The sequence below is a fragment of the Pholcus phalangioides genome, unplaced genomic scaffold (genome assembly GCF_987345545.1).
Source record: "Pholcus phalangioides strain wild (caught in Gottingen) unplaced genomic scaffold, Ppha-v1.0 ptg000028l_1, whole genome shotgun sequence".
Lineage (NCBI taxonomy): Eukaryota > Metazoa > Arthropoda > Arachnida > Araneae > Pholcidae > Pholcus > Pholcus phalangioides.
Window position 1 is genome coordinate 11614673 of NW_028301618.1, and position 17346 is coordinate 11632018.

The window sequence follows — 17346 nt, forward strand, 5'->3', positions numbered from 1 at the left end:
GATAACAAACGAAAAAAACAAGAATGAATGTTGCTATACAAACAAGAATAATACCAAAAAATAAAAGTCAAGGTACTCAAACTGAAACAATTGAGTATCTACAAGAAAGAGAAGCAGAGACTAACCACAAAGAGACAGAAAGGATCTTGGAACTTACTATTCAATCCCATCATATGGAAAAATTAGATAGATTGGAGATGATAGATCCGATAAAGAAAAATATGATGCAGACAGAAACTGATATAGAGGAAAAGGGAAATGAAGAGACCAACGAGGAGGACTGGGAAAGAAAAGGTGCGAGAGCAAAAAGTATAACACAAGATCTCCCAGGAGGACGAAAACAGAATTCAAAAGACAGGATACACCAATCATCAACTACTACTACTACACCACACATGTACCTCGTTCATATTCCTCTGCGGAACCTCTAACGAATTGGTACATGTGTGTACGTGTAGTGCAACCTGACGTGAAGCTTGTTTCTGTGTAATGCTTGTTATGTGTAGTGCTGCCATCTGCCACCAGTTTTTCTAACTATGAGTGAAGTGTAATGATTGAATAATTAATCATTCTAGGCCTGTTGCTCTCTGTGGCGAGACCCGATCATCAACTGAAGAAAATCAACCGACAGAGAGTATCATCGAACAAAGAGTTGAGACTCCCAAACCTCAAAGGATAGGGAGAAGATTTGACACAGAGAAGCAAAGACAAGAGAGTAAGAGGAAAAACAATGATCAACGAAACATAGAAATATCGGTTGAAGAAACCAATGTAATAGAGACAATACAGAAAATCAGAGTAAGGAAATGGAAGAGGGAGAAATAGAAGATTCCAATCTGATGACAACATCTGATAAATCAAATGAGAAAAGAAAAATAAGATGGGTTGTGTCATGCCTAGGGGTCTTATAGGAAAGAACTGATCGGGAAAAAAGAGACAGCGGGGGAGTGAATTCTTGTTGGGGGGGCCCGAAGGAAGAGGAAAAGAAGAAGAGACGTAGGGGGATGCTTCTCTGGTGACGAATGCCGGAGGGTTTTTCTTTCTTATGTATGTGCTCGAGAGAGAATATTGTTTGTTTTCACAAATATGAGTGGAGTTACTTTTGTTCAAGGATATGTTGGTAGTTGATGGAGAAAGGAGTTCTCATAGTGTCGCAATCGCAATGTGTGAGAACGCTGTATCTTCGTAGCGAATTTCCGGTGTCATGGCTTCCATTTCCAGGGAGAAAGACGCACTAGGCTTGATGGTTGTTTGATGCGCGACGAGTGTGGTTTCGTCAACGGGATGGTCAGCGATCGTATGTGGTGATGGTGATGGATGGGATCAGTGATTCAACATCGGGAAATAACTATGGATAGTTGGCGATTTTCGATTGTGATATCCGACCAGTGTGGTGTACAATTTGAAGCCAAAACAGGACTCCTGACAAGACTGAGGAATGCCATAGATAATCTCCAACCAACACAGATCTAAATAAATCAGAAGGGATTCTCCAGTCACCCAGCAAATGACATCAAGAGCAACCAGATTTCTCTAAAACCGAATAACACACCAGCAGAAATAGAGATGTATACAGACGGTTCAAAAATGGATACGGGAACTGCAGCAGCATACATACTCACAAGAGGGAAAACCATATGCCACAAATGGTCAAAGAAATTAAACAACAAAGCATCAGTTTTCCAGGCAGAACTATATGCATTAGAAGAAGCAGTTAAAGAAGCAACAATGCATACAGGAACCAAAGTTAAAATACATACCGACTCAAGATCATCATTACAATCAATAGCAGATCCACTCTCAAGCCACAAATCAGCCAGGATCATCAGAGAAACGCTCATCAAAACACCAAGAATTTGCCTGTCTTGGGGTAGGGCCCATGAGGGAAACTGGGGGAATGAGGAGGCAGATAAGCTAGCTAAAACAACAACAAGCAACCAAGACATAGACCATCACCTCCCATTCCCCACATCCTGGGTCCTAGACAAATTCAGAAAAGAAATGATTTTCAAATGGCAGAACCGCTGGGACACAGAAATAAAAACAGGAAGAAAAATTCACCAAGTACTACCAAAAGTCAAACAAAAAGACCGAAACTGGACAAGGGGTATGATAATCTTTTTCTCAGAACATGGGCCCTTCCCATCATACCTAGAACGGTTCAAAATAATCAGCAGCGACAACTACAAATGTGGCCACAAAGGTACTCCAACTCACTACGCCACCAAATGCCAGATAACAAACAACTTCCATTTCGGTACGCCATCAGAAAATAACTTCGGTACATGGAGGCAGAAACTTCTGGAACACCCAGGCAGAATGTTGAAGATTGACAGACTAATAAAAGAGCTGGAGGACAACCAGGAAAAATTCATCACAAGATCAAGACGCCAGAGACCAGTCGCCCGAATTCAGTCAACATCAGAGGACGACTCAACCGACCCCGAGTGATCTGATAAACAATAAAGAAAAAGAAATGTTTAAAATTAATCATGATGTCGCCCCCTCAATGTCTTACATGTCATGCACCTGAACGTGATATAGATTCTATACAGATATACATGCTGTGAAAAAAATATTTTTGTGTAAATGAACATGGATTGTTCATATAAAATGTAAATACTATATATGGAAATAAAATTCCAGGAGATTTCTGGAGTCTTCTCACTAGGTCACTCATCCACTCAGTAGCTCGCTCGCTCACTCAATCACTCACTCGCTCAATCCCTCGCTCACTGACTCGGTAACTCAATCGCTCACTCCCACGCTGACTCGCATCGAACTGTTGTCGGTGAATTTTCCTAATGTTGAATTGCATGGCGGTGAATTTTCCTAGCGGTGAATTGCATGGCGGTGAATTTTCCGTAAACCGCTGATGCCGGGCTGGTAGTTCCTGTCCAGTGGCAAGCGAAAGTATTGAGGTACACCGGAAGAGAGAAGGAGGTAATAATAACCCATTATCTCAGACTCCGAAGTTTAGGCAAGAACAAGCAGAATGCGAAACCTTGAAGAGAGCGTTTGAGGAAGCCAGGCGGGGAAAGAATGGATATTATTTGCAGACTGATATATTGTATCATACAGGGTCCGTAGCTGGCCAGAGATATAGTCAGTTGGTGATTCCGAAATCCCGGAGTAAGGAAATTCTCAAATTGGCTCACGAAACTTCGTGGGGGGTCATCTGGGTTATAGGAAGACCAGAGACAGAATTGCCTTGTCGTTTTGGTGGGATGGCTTGTCAGCTGATGTTAAAAAATTGTGTGAGTCATGTCATAATTGTCAGATGCGTCGGAGAGTGAAGATTAATGATAGAGCACCCATCGAAGCTGTAGGAATGCCAGAGTTACCATTTCAGGTAGTCAACGCGGATGCGTTAGGGCCCATCGAGCCTAAGTCATCAAGAGGGTATAGTTTAACTGCTAAGGCTACTTGCGACGCTTTTATCCAAGTTTTCATGCGGACGGGAATACCGACAATTAAAGCGATGGATAATGCTACAAATTTTTCGGCGAGTCTCACACAGGAATTTTTGAGTAGACTAGGGTGCTGCCTTAAGTTCTCTACTCCGGGTTGTCCACAGTCGAATGGGCTGGTTGAGCGTTTCGTTGGAACGATGAAAAACATGCTGCATCACGCGATTCATAGTCATGGAAGAGCATGAGATAAACAATTACCGTTTTTACTGTGGGCTTACCGAGAAGTTCCCAATTCAACGACCGGAGTACCCCCATTTTTGCTTGTGCATGGTCATATGCCAATAAGTCCTTTGGCCATACTAAGGTCTAGTTGGGAGGACGATGAGGTTTTGCCACAGGGTGTTGGAGGTTCAGTGTCACATTATTTGCGATCCCTTCGGGAAAATATAGCAGAAGCAGAACAATTCGTGCCTGCAACTGTTAATAAACAACAAGAAAAGTATGTACATCATTATAATTCGCGATCTAAGGATGAAAGATTCGAAGTGGGTGATGAGGTGGCCAGATTCAACACACAAGCTTTGTTCGAAATGGAGTGGTCCAGGAGAGATCGTAGACATCAGAATTGGATTGGATTTTCAATTTATTGGCGCAAGGACCAATTTGGTCAAACTGCGCCAAAGCAAGACATAAAAATGAGAAAAATGTCATTCTGTCATGTCAAAAAACTAAAACATATAAAACGGAACATGGAACGTAAAACAATGACATAAATTGTAAAAACTATAATTTGTCGTATAAACCAATGGCTTTGATGAATTTAAAAATGCGAGATGCATCGCTATTGTCATTTAAAATGTCATGAAGTGAAAGATGACTATGACCAAAAGCGGTCGTAAAATGATGACGATGATGTGAACACGTAAAAGCATGAGCAATGGTCAATGGACTTTGACAATGAGGGCACTCTGGTTGACTCTCTCGTAATAATAAATATGATTGTGTGAGGCGACTGTGTCCTATGCGCAACCGGGCAAGCAGGACTTCCTCCTTTCGGTTAGTCCTGCAGCTCGAACGCCAGTGGCCAAGTGTGGGCTTGATGGCATGAAGTTTATTATTAACTTGATTGTTCCAATGATCCTGCCAGTGGCGATGCATCACTTCCCGGAGGATTGAGAAGTGGTCACTGGCAGGTACCAAAAGGCTATTGTCAATGTTAGTTGTTGTTCGAGCTGCGTTGTCTGCTTTTTCGTTGCCCGGTATTCCTACATGACTTGGTACCCAGTAAAATTTTACTGTGGTACCGTGATGAATGAGGTGATGCAGTTCATGAAAAATGGCATGAATAAATGGATGAATGTGAAAAGTAAAAGAACACAATGCTTGCAATGAGCTAACAGAGTCGCTATAAATGATGCATCGTCGGTGGCGTTTGCGTCGTATATGACGTAGAGCCTGAAGGATTGCGTACAGCTCTGCCGAGTAAATAGAAAATATGTCGGGAAGTTTGAAAGATGTCTCCTCACAGCAGATGTAGGCACAACCGACATGCCCAGGGCTCTTAGAGCCGTCGGTATATATGGGAAAGTACCTGTTGTACCTACCCCTGTGCCTAAAGAATATCTGTCGATATATGACATCTGCTGTGGTGGCTCTAGGGTATAATGATAATGAAAGAGAGACATCTGGCAGAGACTGCTCCCATGGTGCCAGTTGCCAAGCAACTGGGGCCACACGACTGATGTCTAATTCTAGTTCTTCCACAAGTGCCCTCATACGAAGACCGTAAGATGGAACACATGAAGGGCGAGCAGCAAATAGTCTATGAAATGAGGGATTAAAAATTACACGATGAAGTGGATGATCTGGTAAAGACTTCATTTTGAAATAATATTTCAAGGAAAGTTGCTGGCGTCTTGATGTCAGTGATGGCTCGTTGCATTCGACATAGAGGCTTTCCATGGGAGAAGTTCGGAAAGCTCCAGAGCAAATGCGGAGAGCGAGATGATGAATTGGGTCGAGCACACTCAGATAACTCCGAGGTGCTGACCCGTATACAATGGAGCCGTAGTCAAGCTTTGATCTTATTAGAGTTTTATACAAGTGAATGAGTGACTTACGGTCTGCTCCCCATGATGTAGACGAGATGACCTTCAAGAGGTTCATCGTCTTCATGCAACGAGCTCTCAATTGTGCAATATGAGGTTTGAAAGTAAGCTTTTTATCCAATGTGATGCCGAGGAATTTTGTATTTTCTACTATTGGTATTTGACTATTGTTTAGAAACAATTGTGGGTCATCATGTAGGTCTCGACGCCGACAAAAGTGCATAGCGACAGTTTTGTCAGCGGAGAATGAGAAGCCGTTATTATGTGCCCACTTGCTGATCTTGTTGAGTGCGGTTTGCAATTGTCTCTCGGCTGTCCTCATATTCACTGATTGATATGATATCAAGAGATCATCCACGTAAAGTGCGCCAGTGACAGACAACGGGAGTTGGTTCAACACCCCGTTGAGTCTTAAAATAAAAAGTGTAACACTTAAAATGCTACCTTGAGGTACACCTTGTTCTTGAATTTGGGGAGCTGATAATGTGCTTCCGATCCGTACCTGGAAGATGCGGCGAGCGAGAAAGTTCTTAATGAAAATGGGCAAGTTGCCCCGCAAGCCGCTATTATAGAGGTCGGAAAGAATTCCGTGCCTCCAAGTACGGTCGTAGGCCTTTTCTATGTCGAAAAATATGGCTAGCATATGCTCCCTCTTTACGAATGCTTGTCTTATTGATGTCTCAAGGCGTAACATATTGCATGTTGTGGACCTGAACCGTCTAAAGCCGCTTTGATGTTTCGATAAAATATTGTTAACCTCAAGGTAGTGCATAAGGCGATAGTTGACCATGCGTTCCATGAGCTTACATAGACAACTGGTCAAAGCAATAGGTCTGTAACTGTTAGGTTGCTGAGGATTTTTGCCAGGCTTCGGGAATGCAAGAACAATGGCTGCTCGCCAGGTGTCAGGAAATGAATGGCTGACCCAGATCCGATTGAATAATATGAGTAAATGTGACAGTGATTCTGGTGATAGATGCCGAATCATGGAATAATGAATAGCATCGGGCCCTACAGCTGAGTCAGGACTTCGCTGCAAGGCCGTCGTCAGTTCATGAAGGGTGAACAATGAATTGTACCCCTCCGGTGTAAAAGGCCGGAAGGTGTACGATGTACGTTCGGCCGATGATTTAATGGGATGAAACGATGGGAGATAATTCGCATCACTGGAGACAGTGGCGAAATGGGCGGCGATGGTATCCGCAATATCCCTCACATCGCTGATGATAGTGCCATTGGTGTTTAAAATGGTGATTGGATGAGACTGATAATGACCATTGATTTTTCGGATCCGGTCCCAAATGACTTTCGATGAAGTAGATGAATTGATTCCCGTGGTAAACTTTTGCCAGGACTCGCGTTGAGCCTGGCGCCTGGTTCTTCTCGCCATCGCCTTTGCTTTTAAAAATGCCAACTTGTTGTCATGGGTAGGATACCGCCGGAACCTACTCCATGCTTTCTTTTGTGCTTTAATAGTCAGATTACATTCGTGGTTCCACCAAGGTTTAGGAAATTTAGGAAGTTTCGAGGAGACTTTCGGTATTGTTTCATTTGCTGCAGAGATGACACAACTGGTGACAAGGTCGACACAGTGGTCGACGTCGGGTTGCGAAACCATATCCTCCGTGATTTCTGCCTTGACCGTGAAGTCTGCCCATCGGGCGGCCACAAGCTTCCACCGAGGAGGACCCTCAGGTATGCTATGGCTTCGATCAAGGCACTTAACCACTAGAGGAAAATGATTGCTCCCGTGGAGGTCCGGATCAACCGACCAGGACCAGTTGGGCAAGAGTGAAGGTGAGCATAACGATAAATCTATTGCAGTGAAACTATTGTTTGGGGCATGGAAATGAGTGAAACTGCCATCATTCATGATGGCAAGGTCCATGTCATCTAACAGTCGTTCAACCATTTCCCCACGTGGGGTGTTGCTGTTAGAACCCCATATCATGTTATGTGCATTGAAGTCTCCAAGAAGAAAAAATGGTGGAGGTAATTGATCAATCAGATCTTCTAGATCTCTCTGTAAGATGGTGTCATTTGGTGGCAAATAAATGGAACAGATGGTAATTCTTAGGCCAGTAGAAATTTCCACCGCGATGGCTTGCAGGTTCGTGCGCAGCGTTAGAACGCGCGACGACACGTGATGTGGAACCAGGAGAGCAACACCGCGGCAAGCTCTACTCCCGTCATCGTAATTGATACGGAACAGGGAATGTCGCCTGATGTTCCATGTCTCCGAGGGCTTCGTGAAAGTTTCCTGGAGTGCCACGCAAACAGGATGATAGTGATTGATCAAATCCTTGAGATCTTCATAATTGGATCTAAGACCACGAATGTTCCATTGAATTATGTTGGCCATAAATTAAGTAGAAGTAGACGGTTCAAGATCTTTAAATTTATTCCGGTCTAGTTTACGGCGAGTAGTACCGGAATCTGATCTATTGTCAAGGTCCATGTCACCAATTGATGTGTCATCAATTAATGACACATTCTTCATGGATGGACATTTGAGCGCTCTCTGTACAGCTTTTCGTGAATATCCGGTCTTGAATGGTTTCTTTTTCGATTTGTTTGCAGAGTTGATTTTTGGTTTAGTATCTGTAGTTATTTTGAATGTGTTAGCCGTTGCTTTTCCCGCTTCTTCTTCGGAGGTAGTGGACTCCCTCCGGAAACCAGCGGAGCAACAGCAGCCACAACTATTACACGGTTGGTTAGATGATGTTTGAGTTGATGTATCAGCTATTGGTTCAGTCTGAGTTGTTACGGATGCTTTGGTGACATTGTTAGTCATATTAGCTGATAATGGATTTGTTACCATATTAGAATATGATCTATTACCTATTGGAGTTTGGTTAGAGGTTATACGACGGCGTGCTTCGATATATGAGATGTTATTGAGGACCTTGATCTTCTGGATCTCTTTTTCTTCATTCCATTTCGGACACTTTCTGTCAAATGCGGGGTGGTCGCCACCGCAATTGACGCACTTGAATGGTGAATTAGTGCAGTTGTCCGAAATGTGGTCCTTCTCACCGCATTTTGCGCAGGTGGGTTGGCTGCGGCACGCCGTTCGTGAGTGGCCGTATTTTTGGCAGTTAAAGCATCGAACAGGGTTAGGAATGTATGGCCGGATTTTGAGGTTATAATAACCTATTTTGATATCTTTCGGCAATGTTGGTGATGAGAATGTGAGAATTATGTTTCGTGTGGGAGCTGGATTGCCATCTTTGCGGCTCATAATATGTTTGGCAGATGTTACGCCTTGAGACGCCAGCTCTTGTGTTAGTTCTTCTTCATCCATGTTAATTAAGTTATTATCTGAAATGACACCACGTGAATAATTCAACGTGGGATGGATTTTGACTGTTATTGGAATGTCTCCGAGAGATGTGAGCTTTTGAACGAGTTCGGATTGTTTAGGTGTGTTAGTTTCGATGAGAAGGTCTCCTGAACGAAGGGCCTTCACCGATTTTAAGGTACCAACTGTGCCATAGAGAGCTTTATCTATTACAAATGGTGATACTTTGGCCAGCGGTTTTTCGTTATCTGAAGAGTGCAGAAAGAAAAATGAGACAGTTGATGAAATTGAAGCAGTTACAGTGACATGTGTTTGGTTTGAAGCAGTTCTTTGACGTTTTGGTGCATTTTGATTTTTTCCCATATTTGAATGGGTATTGTTCCACTCCCACCCACCATGCCCACCATGGAGCCCTACGAGGGGACGCGCACACGTAACCGGTGAAAGTTAGTAGCAACGTCAGGTTAGGTGGGAGCTATACACCACCAAAGCAGGCGAGCAGACGCGTTCAAGATCCAAGATCGTCGTGAAGCAGCACCAACAAACCTCAACGACGTCCGGCAGGCCCGGCCCCTCTACCTGCCCAGTAGTGTAACCCCTTCAGCCACCGAGGCGACCACAGCCGATTGACCTGGACGGGGCTAATCCAAGCCTCCCGTTTCGGCTGAATCCGAGGCCAAAGCTAGCGCATCAGGCTAACCAGGATCCCCATCTCCAGCCTTACGGGTCTCCACGCACGGCAAACACGCAGGTAGACAGCGTCCCAGACAGAGCATACGCTAGAAGCAATGCCCCGTCTGGGAGGACCCCTCCCCGCCTAAGCGGGGTCCACAATGAGGGGTTGGACACAAGACATAAACATATACAGGACAAAACAAGACGCAAGACAAGTACTGTAAGTTGTGTAGAAAAAACATGTAATCTTGGCTATTGAAAGTGAAGGATATGAGCACAAATAAGCGATGACAATGACGTGTGATAGATTTAGCATTACCCAGGGTGCACCACGAGGAGGCCTATCACATTACACCCCTAGACATCAGAATTCCCCATTCATATTTTGTTAGGTTACCCGACGGAAGCGTACGGAATTTACACCAAAACAAATTACGCAAATACATACAGCCGATACGGGCGGTGGGTTTAATCTATGAGGAAGACGATGACTTTGGCAAAATTCGGCATGTCCCCGTGGAGCATCGGAAAGTAGACGGGTTGTTAGAAAAATCTAACGGAAAGAAAAAATTAAGCCATTTGGATGAAAAACAGGTCAGGGATCTGACACAAATCATTGGGAAGTTTCAAACAGCGTTTGAAGGGGAAATAAAACGTGCTAAAGTCGGGTCTCACTTAATCCAGCTGAAACCGGGAATAACAAGGAAACAGTCGGAAGCACTGAAATCTCAAGTAGAACGCCAGATTGGAGAGTTGTTGGATAGGGGTGTAATTGAACCATCTAGAGCTGAGATTGCGTACCCTATTGTGAGTGTGGCCAACAAAGATGGTACTGTTAGACTTTGTTCAATTGAAATGTAAAACAATGACATGAATTGTAAAAATCTATAATTTGTTATAAAAACCAATGCCATTAATGAATTTAAAAATGCGAGATGCATCGCTATGGTCATTTAAAATGTCATAAAGTGAAAGATGACATGATGATATGAACACGTAAAAGAATGAGCAATGGACTTTGACAATGAGCGCATTCCAGTTGACTCTCTCGTAATAACAAATATTATTGTGTGAGGCGACTGTTTTCTATGCGTAACCGGGCAAGCAGAACTTCCTCCTTTCGGTCAGTCCTGCAGCTCGAACGCCAATGGCCGATAGTGGGCTTGATAGCATGTAGTTTGTTATTAATTTGATTGTTCCATGATCCTGCCAGCGGCGATGCATAATTTCCGGGGGATTGAGAAGTTGTTACTGGCAGGTACAAAAAGGCTATTGTAAATGTTGGTTGCTGTTCGAGCTGCGGCGTCTGCTCTTTCATTGCCCAGTATTCAACATGACCAGTACCAACATGACCTGGTATCAGTAAAACTTTACTGTGATGGATGAGGTGATGCAGTTCATTAAAAAATAGCATGAATAATTGAGTGAATGTGATAAGTGAAGGAACACAATGCTTGCAATGCGATGAGAGAGTCACTATAAATGATACAATGCCGGTGGTGTTTGCGTCGTAGCTGACGGAGAGCCAGAAGGATAGCGTACAGTTCCACCGAATAGGTACAGGATGACTCTGATAGTTTAAAAGATGTCTCCTCACAGCAGACGTGGGCACAATCGACATGCCTAAGGCTCTTAGAGCCGTCGGTATATATGGGGAAGTACCTGTTATACTTACCCTTGTGCCTAAAGAATATCTGTCGATATACGACCTCTGCTGTGGTGGCTCTAGGATATGATGATAATGAAAGAGAGACATCTGGCAGAGACTGCTCCCATGGTGTCAGTTACCAAGCAACTGGGGCCACACGACTAATGTCTAATTGTAGTTCTTCCACAAGTGCCCTCATACGAAGACCGTAAGATGGAACACATGAAGGGGAGCAGCAAAAAGTCTATGAAATGAGGGATTAAAAATGACACGATGAAGTGGATGATCTGGTAAAGACTTCATTTGGGAAAGTTGCTGGCGCACCGTGACATCAGTGATGGCTCATTGCATTCGACATGCTCTTCATTCGAGACGTCCGGAAGGCTCCAGAGCAAAATCCGGAGGGCGGGATGATGGACTGGGTAAAGCAAATACAGATAGCTTCGAGATGCTGACTCGTATACAATGAAGCTATAGTCAAGCTTCGAGCTCACTAGAGCTTCATATAAGTGAAGGAGTGATTTACGGTTCGCTCCCCCATGATGTAAAAGAGATGGCTTTCAAGAGGTTCATAGTCTTCATGTAACGAGCTATTAACTATGCAATATGAAGTTTGTAAGTTTCCCTTCAAATGTAATGCTGAGGAATTTTGTGTTTTCTACTTTATTAAATTGTTGTTGCAAAGTATCTATGGGTCATCATGAAGGTCTCTACACCGATAAAATTGCTCAGCGACAGTCGTTATCATGAGCCCACTTGCTGATCAAATCTTCTAATCTTCTGGATCTCTCTGTAATGTGGTGTCATTTTGTGACAAATAAATAGAACAGATGGTAATTCATAATCGTGTAGAGATCTACTGCGATGTCTCGCAGGTTCGAGAGCAGCGTTAAAACGCGCGACGACACATGATGTGGAACCAGCAGAGCAACACCGCGGCAAGCCCTACTCCCGTCATCGTAATCAATACGGAACAGGGAATGTCGCCTGATGTCCCATGTCTCCGAGGGCTTCGTAAAAGTTTCCTGGAGTGCCACGCAAGCAGGATGATAACGATTGATCAAATACTTGAGATCTTCATAGTTGGATCTAAGACCACGAATGTTCCATTGAATTATGTTGGCCATAAATTGAGTAGAATTAGACAGTTCAAGGTCTTTATATTTATTCCGGTCTAGTTTTCGGCGAGTACCACTAGATTCGGCCAACATTTGGCCTTTGTCATTCACGAGCTATTTGTTGATTGTTGACGCCATCCATGTACATCCCCATCTTCTGCCTTTCCGCAAACACGCGAGTAGACAGCGTCGCAGATAGGGTATAAGCTAGAGGCAATGCCCCATTTGGAAGAACCCCTCCCCACCTGTGTGAACATGCGGGGCCCACAATGAGCGGTTGCACATACAAGACAAACACATTATCTATACAGGATCGAACACGACGTTAGACAAGAACTGAAAAGTGTGCAGAAATTATAATGTAATCTGGGCTATTGAAAGTGAAGGGTATGAGTACAAATATGCAAAAACAATGACGTCAGCTCTACCTTAGATCTCATCGCTACCTCCAATCGAATTTCAATCCTTTCTACTTCCATCTTTGAGGATTGCTCCGACCATAAAATCCCAGTCATTAACTTTTCCCTCCTCCACACTCGCCCCTAAACGTAATTTCAACAAAGCAAATTATCCACTTATGCAAAATATTCTTCGCTCTCACTTCAATGATTTCCTATCCATATCTTCTTCTATCAATATTCACATCCTCTGGACCTCTTTTAAATGTATAATAGACAAATGCTTAGCTACAGTATCAATTAAAAAAGTTTCTTCTGAGTATTTTTTTAATCCGTGGATCACCAGAGACATTATTCATCTAAAGAAGATAATTCGCCGTATCGCTTTCAAATATAAAACCAACAAATCCAATTCACTCAAATCCGTAATTTCAGCCTCCACCCGAGACCTCAGAAACCTCATTTCCGTCCTTAAGTCCAGATACCTCTCTCATTCTCTACCCCATTACTTAAAAACTAATCCAACAAAATTCTGGAGTTACCTTAGACCTAAATCTGTTGGTCCCACTTCCCTCAGAAGTTCAAATAAATATACATCTTCTCCTTCAGAGATAGCTGCCGAATTCAATTTAGCGTTCTGCTCAGTCTTCTCAATAGACCCCTCTCCTCCCCAATACTTTTTTTTTATTCTATCCACAACTCATCCCCAATATCCTTCTCCAAACAAGGTATCATAAAACTATTGAAAAAACTGAAACCCTATTTTGTCGGCCCAACGACATCCCAAATTTTTATTCTTAAATTCTGTGCTGATGAAATCGCCGACTATCTTTTGATCCTGTTCAATGTTTCACTAAATTCTGCTATCCTCCCGAACGACTGGAAAATCAATAAAATCATCCCTATCCACAAATCGGGTTCACTTTCCAATCCCCTTAACTTCAGGCCAATAGCAATCACCTCCTCCTGCTGCAAAATCTTCGAACATATTGTAGCAAAGGAAATCCGTATCCACTCTGGACTCCATCAACTTTTTTCCCCAACCAACACGGCTTTAGACAATCTCTCTCTACTACCTCCCAATTGGCCCTCTTCATCCACGACCTCTCACAGGAGCCATTGATAAAACCTACAAACTGATATCGTTTTCCTAGATTTCTCTAAAGCCTTTGATAAAGTTCCCCATGATAAACTTCTCAAACTCTCATGCCTTGGCCTTAACGTACAATTACTTAATTGGATGGAGGCTTTCTTAAAACACCGCAAACAGTTTGTCCATTTTAATCATCATAACTCACCATCCGCCCTCGTAAAGTCTGGGACCCCTCAAGGATCGGTCCTCTCCCCGTTACTTTTCTTAATTTACATCAATGACCTTCCACAATCCCTCAACTGCACCACTAGACTATTTACTGATGACTGTGTAATTTACCGTATCATTCACCATCAATCTGATCAAGAAGTTCTCCAACATAACCTGGTTTCCATCGCTGACTGGTGTTCTTTATGGCAAATGCCAATCAATATCTCAAAAACCATCCACATGAAAGTTACCCGTAAATTACTCCATCAATAATTTAACGTTATCCCAAGTTTCACATACCAAATACCTCTGTGTCATAATTTCAGCCGACCTACGTTGGAACAAACACGTTGACTACGTTTACTAGAGGTGTCTTAACTTTTCTTCCTCCGCCGCAATCTTAAACACTCCACTCGGGATATCAGACTTCTCTGTTACCGAACTTATATCTCCCACGTCCTTTCCTACGCCGCTGAAATTTGGGATCTCTACACCTCCACTAATATAGACAAACTCGAATCAATCCAAAATAAATCCGCCCGATTTGTTCACGACTGCTGGTCACCTTTCGTTTGTGTCCGAACTTAAAAACGAACTTTTATCTCCTCCCTCTCTCTACTCTTCGCGTCTCATTTCCCGATTAACATTGTTCTATAAAATTTTGCTTGGTCAATTCAACATAGATACTTCTGATATCTTAGCCAAACCATCCTACATCTCTAGAAGACTCAACCATTCCCTTAAAATGAAACCTATTTTTTCTTCCACTGATTACTTTAAATACAGCTTCTTTCCTCATACCATTGGTGAATGGAACAAACTCCCAAGCTCTATTGTTGAATCTCCCACTATCACTAGTTTTTTGTCGGATATTAAACAATATCTTTGTCATTTTCAATCACATCCTCTTGTATAGGCCCAAGGGCCAACAATATTGTATAAATAAATAAATAACATTTCACCGATCAGTGGTCTAGCTTTGTCGACCCTGAAGAATTGGCGAAGAAGCTCGATGCATATGAAAGCGTGAGATCCAAGATCAAGGATGTGAAAAGTCACAACATCGCCGGGACTGATGAACGAAGATCCGGGTTTTGGGATGATCGAAAAGTAGATGTTTTCCGATGAACTGTTGCTCAGGATAGAATTGTGCACGTGGATCCAAGGAGAGCACGATGATGGAAAGGACCTTGAACTGGAACAATCAACCTCGTATGAGTGAAGTTGTGCGTGACGGCGAGGGAAAACATGTCAGGGCAATGATTCCGAGAGACAATACGCGGCAAGACTGAGAGCCCAGATGTTTTTCGTGTGGATACCTGGGTCATGTCTCGCATAGTTGTTCGAGAAAGAAGAATTTGTGGTGAATCGCTACAGAAGACGCACCACCACACCAATCTCGACAGAAAGTTGCTTTGGCAACCTTGGAAAGAAAGGGAGAATGTTTTCCCTTTGTGTGAGTGGGCGTCAGAGAGAGATGAATAACCCCACTCGAAACATGGAAATATGTTCTTTACGAATATGTAGTTGTTGTCAATTAATTACCCCAACACTGATTTAATTATAATGAATAAAAGTGATTGGTTACCATTGAAACGATGTGTATTCGATTGAGAAGACAATATTTAAGCGAATTTGTCTTCATTCAAAATTGCTTGCTATTTAGATGATATCGTCATCCCATCTCGAAAAGCTCAAGATCTTATTCGACAGACTTACACTACACAAGCTAAAATTAAAGCCTTCCAAGTGCATCCATGCGAAACAAAATATTACATTTTTGGGGTTTCATATTTCTAAGGGTGAGGTGTCCCCAGATAAGGCCAACCAATATTCAGTTATACAAGCTTTTAAATGCCCCGAAACTAAGAAACAAGTAAGACAATTTCCTCGGTTTTACCAATTTTTATCGAAAATTTATAGTAAACTATACAGAAAAAGCCTTGCCCTTGACCAATTTAACAAAACAAACGACTTCCTTCAATTGGAACGAAGAAGCTCAAAACGCATTCGAAACCTTGAAGGAAGCACTCTTGTGTGAAAGAACCAGTACTCATGTTACCAGATTTCACAAAGAATTTCACACTGACAACCGACGCCTCTCAACACACTTTAGGTGCGATTCTATCACAACCAGATGCGTTGGGTCACTTACACCCTATAGCGTATGCTAGTAGGAAGTTAAAGGGCGCCTAACTCAATTATTCCACCTTTGAGAAAGAGATGCTCGCTGTGGTTTGGGCTTGTTATCACTTTAAATACTATTTGATGGCACGAAAATTCAGTTATTTCGGATCAAGCATCCCTCAGTAAAACCTTACATTTGCGAGATCCCACTAGTAGAATTGCTCGTTGGATCATGGCTTTGGCACAATTCGACTACGAAATAGTCCACCACCCCGGTAAGCTGAATACTGCGGCAGATTACTTGTCAAGAGAAGTTAATAATATAAATATCACTAACATTGAAGTCGAACATATCTTGCGACAAAGAATTATTAACTTACAATTTTCCGATGCCAAATGTTCCAGAATTATGGACGATTTGAAGTCTGGAAAAACACCGAAACCAAACAAGATGTTGTTTTTCATCCAATACAATTGTTTATATTGTACTGCTAGGAAAACTAAAAATAGGTTGGACCGATTAACAAAAATTGTCGTTCCTTCAGAACTGACCAAACATATTTTGGATATGAATCATTCTTCGCCAGATGTAACTCATTTGGGTTTAACCAAAACACTATCTAGGATAAAATCATACTTTTGGCAGGGGATGTGTATTTTCAAATTAAATCTTTTGTTTATAAATGCGAGGACATGTGACCAATCCCATGGCACCACTTCAGCGCCTAGAAGTTTGTGAGCGGCCTAATCAAAGGGTTGGGTTCGATGCAATCGGCCACTCCCAGTGACACCAAATGGTAATAAGTACATTTTATGCTTCTGTGATGCTTTCACCAAATATCCAGAGGCGTATGCGGTGAAGTCTATTGATTCAGCCACTGTGGTTGAGATTTTAGAAAAATATATTTGCACTCACTGTGCACCCGAGTCCATTGTCACTGACCGTGGCGCAAATTTCATTTGTGAGGCTATGCAAAAAGTATACGAGAAATTGGTAATTCATAAATTAACCCCCACCGCTTATCGACCTCGAAGTAATGCTGTTTGTGAACGCACGAATGCCAAACTCATAAATTCGTTAAGCCATTTGGTCAACCAAACTCATTCCGACTGGAACGACTCAACCAAACTGTAAATGACTGCTTTTTTGGCCTACCGTGTTTCAATACACAGGTGAAACACCTGCATTCTTAACGTACGGAAGAGACCTGAATATTCCCCATCAATTGTTAACTCAGCCTCCTTCTCGTTCATA